At 42.8% G+C, this 9,938-nt stretch overlaps 1 long non-coding RNA gene across 1 annotated transcript in view; it reads right to left on the bottom strand.

The window, feature by feature from the left end:
- LOC118146778 (uncharacterized) overlaps positions 1-9,938 on the bottom strand; it is a 292,952-nt gene that overhangs the window by 13,953 nt on the left and 269,061 nt on the right. Inside the window, exons 5-6 of the long non-coding RNA XR_013525587.1 lie at positions 7,928-8,021; positions 5,767-5,861 (exon numbers count right to left, since the gene is read on the bottom strand). This is a non-coding gene — a long non-coding RNA (uncharacterized LOC118146778). The remainder of the gene's footprint in view (positions 1-5,766; positions 5,862-7,927; positions 8,022-9,938) is intronic.

The following is a 9,938-nucleotide window of genomic DNA, read 5'->3' on the forward strand; positions in this document are numbered from 1 at the left end:
CGCCTGTAATCCCAGCACTTTGGGAGGCCGAGGCGGGTGGATCACAAGGTCAAGAGATCGAGACCATCCTGGTCAACATGGTGAAACCCCATCTCTACTAAAAATACAAAAAATTAGCTGGGCATGGTGGCGCGTGCCTGTAATCCCAGCTACTCAGGAGGCTGAGGCAGAATTGCCTGAACCCAGGAGGCGGAGGTTGCAGTGAGCTGAGATTGCGCCATTACACTCCAGCCTGGGTAACAAGAGCGAAAATCCATCTCAAACAAACAAACAAACAAACAAACAGAGTGGTTTCAGAAAATATCAACAAGAGAGACAAACTGCTGATAAACCTGGCCAAGAAAACACTTTAAAAGATACCTGGGCTGGGCACAGTGGTTCACACCTATTATCCCAGCATTTTGGGAAGCTGAAGTGGGTGGATCACCTGCAGTTGGGAGTTTGAGACCAGTCTGACCAACATAGTGAAACCCTGTCTCTACTAGGAATACAAAATTATCCAGGTGTGGTGGTGCATGCCTGTAATCCCAGCTATTTGGGAGGCTGAGGCAGGAGAATCACTTGAACCCAGGAGGTGGACGTTGCAGTGAGCCAAGATCGTGGTATTGCACTCCAGCCTGGACAAGAGCAAAACCCATCTCAAAAAAAAAAAAGAAAGAAAGATACCTGCATATAATATTAAAAATGAGAAAGGATAGATTGATAAATTTGTCAAAGATTTACTTCCAGATAGTGTTACAGGCGGATACGCTCAAACCTTAAAGGATCTAGTCATTCCTGTGTTATTAAACTATGTCAGTATAAGAAAAGATGGACACTTGCCAATTCAATTTTTTAGGTGATCAGAATCCAGATTTCAAACCCAATAAAAATAAGCAAAATGTGTAGGCCCAATACATCATCAATATAGATATTAAGGTCCTAAGGAAAATATCAGCAACTTAATCCATCTGTTCATTAAAAGAATAAAGTCATGATCAAGCAACTTTTCTTTTGAGAATTAAAGAATAGTTCAAAATTAAGAATGGTGTAACTATGTAATTTTCATAGATGCCTGTGGGAGGCAACCTCTAAGATGGGCCCCAATGATCTCTGCCTCCTAGTATTCACAGCCTTGTGGAGTCTTCTACTCTTGAGTAATTTTCTTTTCACCAATGGAATTCAGCAACACTGAGGAGATAGTATTTCCATGATTAAATGACAAAAGATTTAGACTTCCATCTTCTCAGCAGACTCTCTGTTTTGCTGGCTGTGATGAAGCAAGATGCTGCATCAGGAAGGTCCATTAGGCAAGGACCTAAAGGTAGCCTCTGATCAAGAGCCAGTTAGGAACTGAGACCATCAGTTCAACAGCCCAAAGGGAACTGAATCGTCCAACAACTACATGAGAAAGCTTAGAAGCAGATCTTCCCCAGATGATCATTCCCATGTCACCCCATCCTGGCCAACACCTTGATTGCAGCCTCCTAAGAGATCTCAAAGCAGAGAGTCCAGCTAAGCCAGACTCAGGCTTCTGACCCACAGAAACTGTGAGATAATAAGTGTGTGTGAAGTTGCTATGTTGGCAGCAATTGTTATGTTGTAATAGACAACTCATTCGGATGCCCAACAAGTTTTCGAGAAAACTGACTAGCCATTTACATAAGAAGTCTCCGATTCTATGGGCCTCCTCTTTCCATAAAGGGATTTCTAACAGTAATGTTTCTGTCCTCTCTCTGGATCTTCCTCCCAGGGAGTGTCTGGTGAGTACTGGAGAATACACGGCTCTGTCCCTTGTCAGCTCTCCATTTTAGATGTGCTCACCTGCAGACAGGCTCTCTTCTGGAATGCTCTCCTCCGTGTGGTATTAATTTTACCAGGGCATTCATGGCTTTATGGAGGAGGCTTACCATTTTGCCCTTTCATCTAGGTGGGTTTATTTCTAGGATGAAAAATGAGAAAGCCACCTGAGTCCACACATCTGTGCCATGTTCTTCAATTAGTCTTGCCATTTAAGCTGGTGTTTTGATCTGTGTCTGTCTGGTTCTTGTGTTCAGAATTGGTTCTAAACTCAAGGTGGGAAAAAGTTACTCATTAGTGCCCTAAAACTCGACCTAATCTTAATTAAATTCTTAGGAGTCGAAGGAAGTTCCTTTAATATGGCAAAAGTATATAAAGAAATCAGTAGCCACCATCATATGCCATGATTAATTAATAACAGAATTTCTATAAAAATCAGAGACAAGGTAAGAATGCTCCATTACTATTGGCATCCAAACTTGCTAATAAGAGAGAAAATGGAATTAATATATACAAAAGTTGGAAAGAAAGAGATAAGCATGATTATTCTGATAATATAGTCTCATACATGGAAAATTTTTTTAAAAATCAGCTGAAAAATATTGAAACCAATAAGTATGGTCAGTAGACTACAGAGAAAAAAATATGTACAAAAGCCTGTTGCTATTCTTTTTGAGATGGAATTTCGCTTTTGTTTCCCAGGCTGGAGTGCAATGGCACGATCTCGGCTCACCGCAACCTCCGCATCCTGGGTTCAGGCGATTCTCCTGCCTCAGCCTCCCGAGTAGCTGGGATTACAGACACACGCCACCATGCCCAGCTAATTTTTTGTATTTTTGGTAGAGACGGGGTTTCACCATGTTGACCAGGATGGTCTCGATCTCTTGAACTCGTGATCCACCCACCTCGGCCTCCCAAAGTGCTGGGATTACAGGCATGAGCCACCGCGCCCGGCGCCTGTTGCTATTCTTTACACAGCAATTCTTTGTTAGAAAATATGATGGGAAAAAGGTCCATTCACAATAGCAGCAAAATGATAAAATACTCAGACATATCTAAAAAGAAATGTGAAAAAACTGTTTGAAGAAATACATAAAACTTCTCGGAAGGAAATAAAGAGAAGAAAGATCTAAAGAAATGGAGAGACAACTAGCAGAGTGTAGTGACTTAACCTATTCTGTTTGGACAATGTGTACTGAATTTCTCATGAGTTAAACAGGAAATCCTCATGAGTTAAAAAGGAAAGCGAATAACAGCACTACAGGGTTCTTTAGGAGATGATCAGAAAATATCATTTACATGGTGTCCAAGCTCCATATTAAACAAGTTTTTGAATATTCAGTGCCATCCAACAACTTTATATCGTTCTGTGATTTGGACAAGGTGCACGGCACACCTGGCTGCTCGGCAATGTTTTCAGTCTTGGACAATCCTTCCTCAACCCTAAATGGTAGAAGAGGCTCATCATCATGGAGACCCTAGCACACAGCAAAATGATCTACTTGTACATTTTCTTCTGCTGAATTACATGTGCAGCGACAGAGGGTTAGCAAAGTTCAGCAAGCAGCATTTTACACAAAGCTAGAGCGGCTTTCTCATGGAGTCAGAAAGCTGATTAAGCATCTCTCCTCTGATCTGCACACTTACATGAATCAACCGCAGCTTTGAACAGCACCAAATGGCTCTGTAGAGCCTGTTCCTGTAACAACGTGAGAGTCTAGAAAGATGAAAACAACATACTGTTTCTCATTTTGTGGTTCTTTTGTCCTCAAGACCACAATCTCTACTTAATAAATTATCTTTTTTGGGGGGTGGAGGGTGGTGAGCAGGCTCTTATTCTGTCACTCAGGCTGGAATACAATGGTGGGATCACAGTTCACTGCAACCTCCAACTCCTGGGCTAAAACAATCCTCCCACCTCAGCCTCCCAAGTAGCTGGAACTACAGATATGCACCACCTTACCTGGATGATTTTAAATTTTTTTATAGAAATGGGGTCTCGGCCGGGCGTGTTGGCTCACGCCTATAATCCCAGCACTTTGGGAGGCCGAGGTGGGTGGATCACGAGGTCAAGAGATTGAGACCGTCCTGGTCAACATGGTGAAATCCCATCTCTACTAAAAGTACAAAGCATTAGCTGGGCATGGTGGTGTGTGCCTGTAGTCCCAGCTACTCAGGCAGCTAAGGCAGAAGAATTGCTTGAACCCAGGAGGTGGAGGTTGCAGTGAGCCAAGATCGTGCCATTGCACTCCAGCCTGGGTAACAACAGCGAAACTCCGTCTCAAAAAAAAAAAAAAGGAAAGAAAAAAGAAATGGGGTCTCGCTGTGTTGCCCAGACTGGTCTCAAACTCCTGGGACCAAGCCTCCTGGGCTCACGTGATCTTCCTACCTTGGCATCTCAAAGCCCTGGGGTCTATAACCACTGCTGTTATTTCCATTAGTGAGGATAAAGGTAATATGGGTAACAGTTTATTACACACAATATTCTGTCTCTCTCAATCAGTCATGGAGTAAATTATACTGGCTTTCTTGTGTGTGTCAGATTGGTCTGAAACAGACAGGGTGGCCTCAATGGGCTAGTAGGGATCTCCCTGTGGCAGTCCTAGTCCCCTGGGCTCCAAGACAGCCAATTCCAGAAGCAGGAAACATGGGGTTCATCATAGTACGCTTTTGAAATCTTTCTTGTATGTTCCCTTTATTTTTCTTTTATCTCATTCCAACTTCCCCTCCTTTCTAAAATTCTCTTGCTGAACCATATTGTAAATTGGGGTAAAATTGTCATAGCCCAAAGGCGGCTATGGGCTATACTGTAAGTTTACCAAAGGTGGGACTGTGTTTTATTCATTTTTGAATCCTCAAAACCTAGAACACAATACATGCACTCTATAATGTTGAATAAGGTAACATAATTTTGAACTTGAAGCAAATGAATTTCTTTGAGAGTACTGACAAGTATACATAAATCATGTGGACTTCTGATGTATGCTGGACTCAATTTTAAGCAAAGTTGAGAGCTTTGAGTCAGATACAAACAAGAGTAGAAAATAAATAGTAGAATTAGCTACATACAGAGGGAAGTTTTACGATCTCTTTCCCTATAACAAGTAAAAGACAATGGCTATTTTTGAGTGTTTCTGTTTTTTTACTGTCCTGAGGTAGGACACAGACCAGTTCATCCTGTAAAGTTCTTCCAGATTCCTGTAAGAAAGATTGAATGAGGCAAGATGCATTGCAACTGGTCGCTCAGTCTTTGTAGCATCTTTTTTCTGTCTGAGAGCATGGCCTACACTCATGAGCCTGGCTCTGCTGCTCTCCTTCCCTTGGGAAAGGCCTTGACTGCAGAAAGCAGAGATGGAAGGTCTATTACTTACATCAAATCCATTTTTTTTTGCCAGTGACTCTGCCTTCCTTTGTGCCCATGTCTGATGACTGGCATTTACCATTTTTTTCTTTCTCTAAATCATTATCTTTCAAAATCCAGGGTTCTGCAGATTCTTGAGAAATAGGACTCTGTATTTCTCTTAGCAGCTCATAGGTGTATTGAACTCCATCCTCTCCTTGATTCAAGGATTGGTCTATGCTATCTCCTGTATCGCTTATTTAATGTCAATTGCCTACTTGGAACCAGAGAATTGCCTCCATGTCAATCACAGACAGCCCTAGTACCGACATGCTGCTTGCCTGGGTTCGGCCTTGGCCTGGCATTTTGCCTTCTCTCTATCACACGTGTTTGTTTTCCCACACCTGTAGCTATTCCTCTCTGTTTCTCAGGGTCAAGTGCAGGTTGATTGTGGCCCATTCAAAACTACTCCTATGACCATGGTTCATTGGACTATACTTAACCATGTCCTCAGATGCAGCTGCAGTGAACAAATTAAGGAAACATGACATCAGCAAATTAAAAAAAAAAAATCCCAACTGAGAAAATTCACTATCTACAAAGAAAAAGATGATGTGTCTTCTTTGGCATTCACAGCAAGCTCTTACCATCTGCCACCATCTTTAACACCATTGAAATCTTCTCCATTTCTTGATCAAAATCTATTCCTCTTTCATTGTAGGTCTTCCAAAGACAGCTCAGCCTATAAAAATATAAGCAAATTTTAAAATTTATTTTTATTTTTTATTTTTAAATTTTTTTGAGAAAGAGTCTTGCTCTGTTAGCCAGGTTGAAGTGCAGTGGTGTGATATTGGGTCAATGCAAAACCTCCACCTCCTGGGTTCAAGTGATTCTCCTGCCTCAGCCTCCCAAGTAACTGGGATTACAGGCACACACCACCACACCTGGCTAATTTTTTTATTTGTAGTAGAGACAGGGTTTCACCTTTCTGGTCACAAACTCCTGACCTCATGTGATCTGCCTGCCTTGGGCTCCCAAAGTGCTGGGATTACAGGCATGAGCCACTGTACCCAGCATATAAGCAATTTAAAACATGTAAAAGATGCCATTAGTTTTGGTGAGGCAGAGGGAGATCAATGGCTCAGGCTGGCCTCTGTGGTGGGGACATCTCAAAGTAAGATTAATTGTTTCTAAGATGGATGAAGCTGGCTCTGTTTGCCTGTACATCATGATTGTTCATACCCCTTCAGCATTAGCAAACAACAAACTCTAGTTACTGTAGGCAGAAAGGGAACTTGCTGGTAGAATATGGAGTAGCTCAGATAATTAACAGGGAGGACAGAGAAGAGACAAATACCAAGGAAAGCTGGCTGGCTGGCACAGGAAAGGGCACCCACACAGTGGATATAGGCTGGTTAGGGTGGCTGCCACCACTACTGCTGCCTGGGTACCTCTGGCCCCTGAATGCTGCTGGTGGTGCCACTAGGATGGGTTCTAAAGAGTCTCTTTTCCTAGGACTCCTGGTTCCAGACTCAAAGTTCTAGGCAAGAGTGATTTCCTGACCATATTTTGGTGGCAACCCATATCCTATCTGCTTTCTATGAAGGCTCACACAAAAGTGGAACTTAAGAAGGGAGTTCAGATGCTGAGCAGCCAAAAGTATGACAAGTGCTTGTTTCTCTTTTAACAACTTGCCCAAGAATACACTTTACTGATTACTTTGCATGAGTGGGATAGACTTACTCTCCTAAGGCAAGGAGCCAAGCTCTAAGGCTTGATCCCTGAGAGACTAACAAGGCAGATTCTTACAGTCCTTGGAAGACACCAGAGGAAGCAGAAACTCTCTATGAGAAAAAGGTTGAGATCTTGTAGGCTGTAAACCCGACTGTATTAGTTTGTTCTTATGCTGCTAATAAAGACATACCCAAGACTGGTAATTTTTCGTTTTCATTTTTGTTTTTGAGACAGAGTCTCGCTCTGTCACCAGGCTGGAGTACAGTGGTGTGATCTTGGCTCACTGCAACCTACACCTCCCAGGTTCAAGTGATTCTCCTGCCTCAGCCCCCCAAGTAGCTGGGGTCACAGGCACACGACACCACACCCAACTAATTTTTGTATTTTTAGTAGACATGGGGTTTCAACTTATTGGTCAGGATGGTCTCAATCTCTTGACCTTGTGATCTGCCCACCTTGGCCTCCCAAAGTACCAGGATTATGGGTGTGAGCCACTGCGCCTGGCCAAGACTGGGTAATTTATAAAGGAAAAGGTTTAATGGACTCACAGTTCCACATGAGTGGGGAGACCTCACAAATTCATGGTGGAAGGCAGAGGAGGGGCAAAGTCACATCTTACATGGTGGTAGGCAAGAGAGCTTGTGCAGAAGAACTCCCATTTATAAAACCATCAGATCTCATGAGACTTATTCACTCCCAAGAGAACAGTATGGAGGAAAGTGCTCCCCATGATTCAGTTATCTCCATCTGGCCCCACCCTTGACAAATGGGGATTATTACATTTCAAGGTGAGATTTGGGTGGGGACATAGAGCCAAACCATATCACCAACTCTGCCATATAATTCCTTAGACAAGTCCCTTAATATCTCCTGGCCTCCATATTCTCACTTGTGAAATAAGGAGAATTAAATGAGGCAATCCATTTACAGTTCCTAATATGGAGCCCGGCACATACCAAGTATTCAGTCAATGCACCACTATTATTATGACTGGTGTGATTTTAATTTTGATTGCCTGAGTCCCTTTCTCTGGGTCCTGTCAACCACTCCCTCTCCTTACAATGGTCTGTTTACCTTGAACTTCCAGGTGGAGGGTCAGGCTCAGGGCCTGCTTCGTCCCCCCTTGAGGGGCTTCAGAATGTTGGCTCCTTTGCAGAGAAGAGGGATGCTGTGAAGAGACAGAGTGTCATTGAGTGAACAAGTTTAAATAGAATCTTTCCATGAAAACTCTGGGATAATTTCTGGCTTGTGGTCAGAAAATGGTCAGTTATTGAATGGAGGGGTAAAGGCATTTTCTCTTTTCCCCTTCTTCTGAAACCCATCCAAAACATAAAAAAAAAATAGACACAAAAACTCCATCTTAAATTTAAAACAGAGAAAAAAAAGAAAACTCACACAATCTCAAGACCGCCTAGACCAAGTGGAAGTCATTGCTCATGGAATTCGTAACATTGCTAATTATCAATACAATGACATTAATGTAATTAAATATTTATTTTATATTAATACCAATATTAATATCAATTTTTTTCAAAACCACTTTGTTGAGACATGATCGACATATAAAAATCTGTATATATGTAATGTATGTAAAGTTCTAAATTTTTTTTAAAAGAAAGTGGCAGATACAAGACAAAGTTATGGATGCTGAAAACAGCTGTCTAATTCCAGATTCTGCATAAATCAGCTGGCCCCAGAGCCTCTCCTTGTATTTAAAAAAAAAAAAATGCCTTTTGGCATACGTAAGACTCAAGGTGGGAAATTGTTCATAAAATGTACTGGAATCATCCTTCTCCAGCTTATCCGAACTGTACCTTCTTCTCAATTTCAGGGTTTGAGGACTTATTAGGTTTCATTAACTTTTTAACCCACACAAGGAAGCTGCTTCTCTCTTTACAAGGATCAGAAAGGTAGTGGAACAGAGTTGGAGGTGGTAATTCACTGCAGCAGGGGGCCTCCTGTGTGGATGTATTTGGTATAGAATGAGTTTAAGTGGGGGAATTAATATCTCACAGCACGACAGATGTCTTAAAAGCCATGAAGATGCAATGAGCAGTCCTCTGGCTGCCTTGACTCCTTCCAGGGCAGCAGAAGAGCATCTGGGGCTATCAGCATACTGGTTTGCTAGCTTTCTTTTGCTTTTGGGAGTACTACATCTGTTGCCCAATTAACTTGACAGAACAACTAACACGCTAACTTCGTTGTTCTGAGAGGTTTCCTATGGGATGCATTTTTAGCCAAGGCCACCTCACAAGGGGAATGGTTGTTGGTTCTTTCAGCAGACTGATGGGGTGGGTATGTACACCGTCAAAGACTGCCGCAGTTTACTAAGGCTCTCAAGAGTGTTTCTGACACTCGTCTAACCAGAAGACTGTACCTCAGTATGGCCATGGGACAGGAGAATGAAGTGGTAAAGATGGAGGAACCTGCCTCACACTCACACTGATGGACTCAGTGTTTGCCTTCTCCTAGATGGATGGCCCCATGAGCTCAAAGTCCAGGACTATCTCAGTGGCAACATACCACACTACCTCACAGGAGGCACTATGCATTTAATTTTGTCCCCCCAAATTTATACATTGAAGTCCTAACCTGGGCTGGGTGTGGTGGCTCATTCCTGTAGTCCCAGGACTTTGGGAGGGTGAGGCAGGTGGATCACTTGAGCCCAGGAGTTCAAGGCCAGCCTGGGCAACATGGTGAAACCCTGTCTCTAGAAAAAAAATAGAAAAACTAGCTGGGCGTGGTGGTGCACCCCTGTGATTCCAGTTGTTTGGGAGGCTGAGGCAGGAGGGGCACTTGAGCCCAGGAGGTGGAGGTGGCTGTGAGCTGAGATTGTGCCACTGCACTCCAGCCTGAGCAGCCTGGGTGACACTGTTTTTTGGGAGTGAGATCCCCATCTTAAAAAAAGATAAAAGGAAGTCCTAACCCCCGTGAATGTGACCTTATTTTGAAAGAGGACCATTGCAGATAGAATTAGTTAAGATGAAGTCACACCAGAGTAGGATGGAACCGTAATAGAAGTTGTGTCCTTATAAATAGGGAAAACTTGGACACACATGCACAGAAAGAAGAAAAACACTGTATG

Source organism: Callithrix jacchus, chromosome 13, assembly GCF_049354715.1.
Source record: "Callithrix jacchus isolate 240 chromosome 13, calJac240_pri, whole genome shotgun sequence".
In the NCBI taxonomy this organism is placed as follows: domain Eukaryota; kingdom Metazoa; phylum Chordata; class Mammalia; order Primates; family Cebidae; genus Callithrix; species Callithrix jacchus.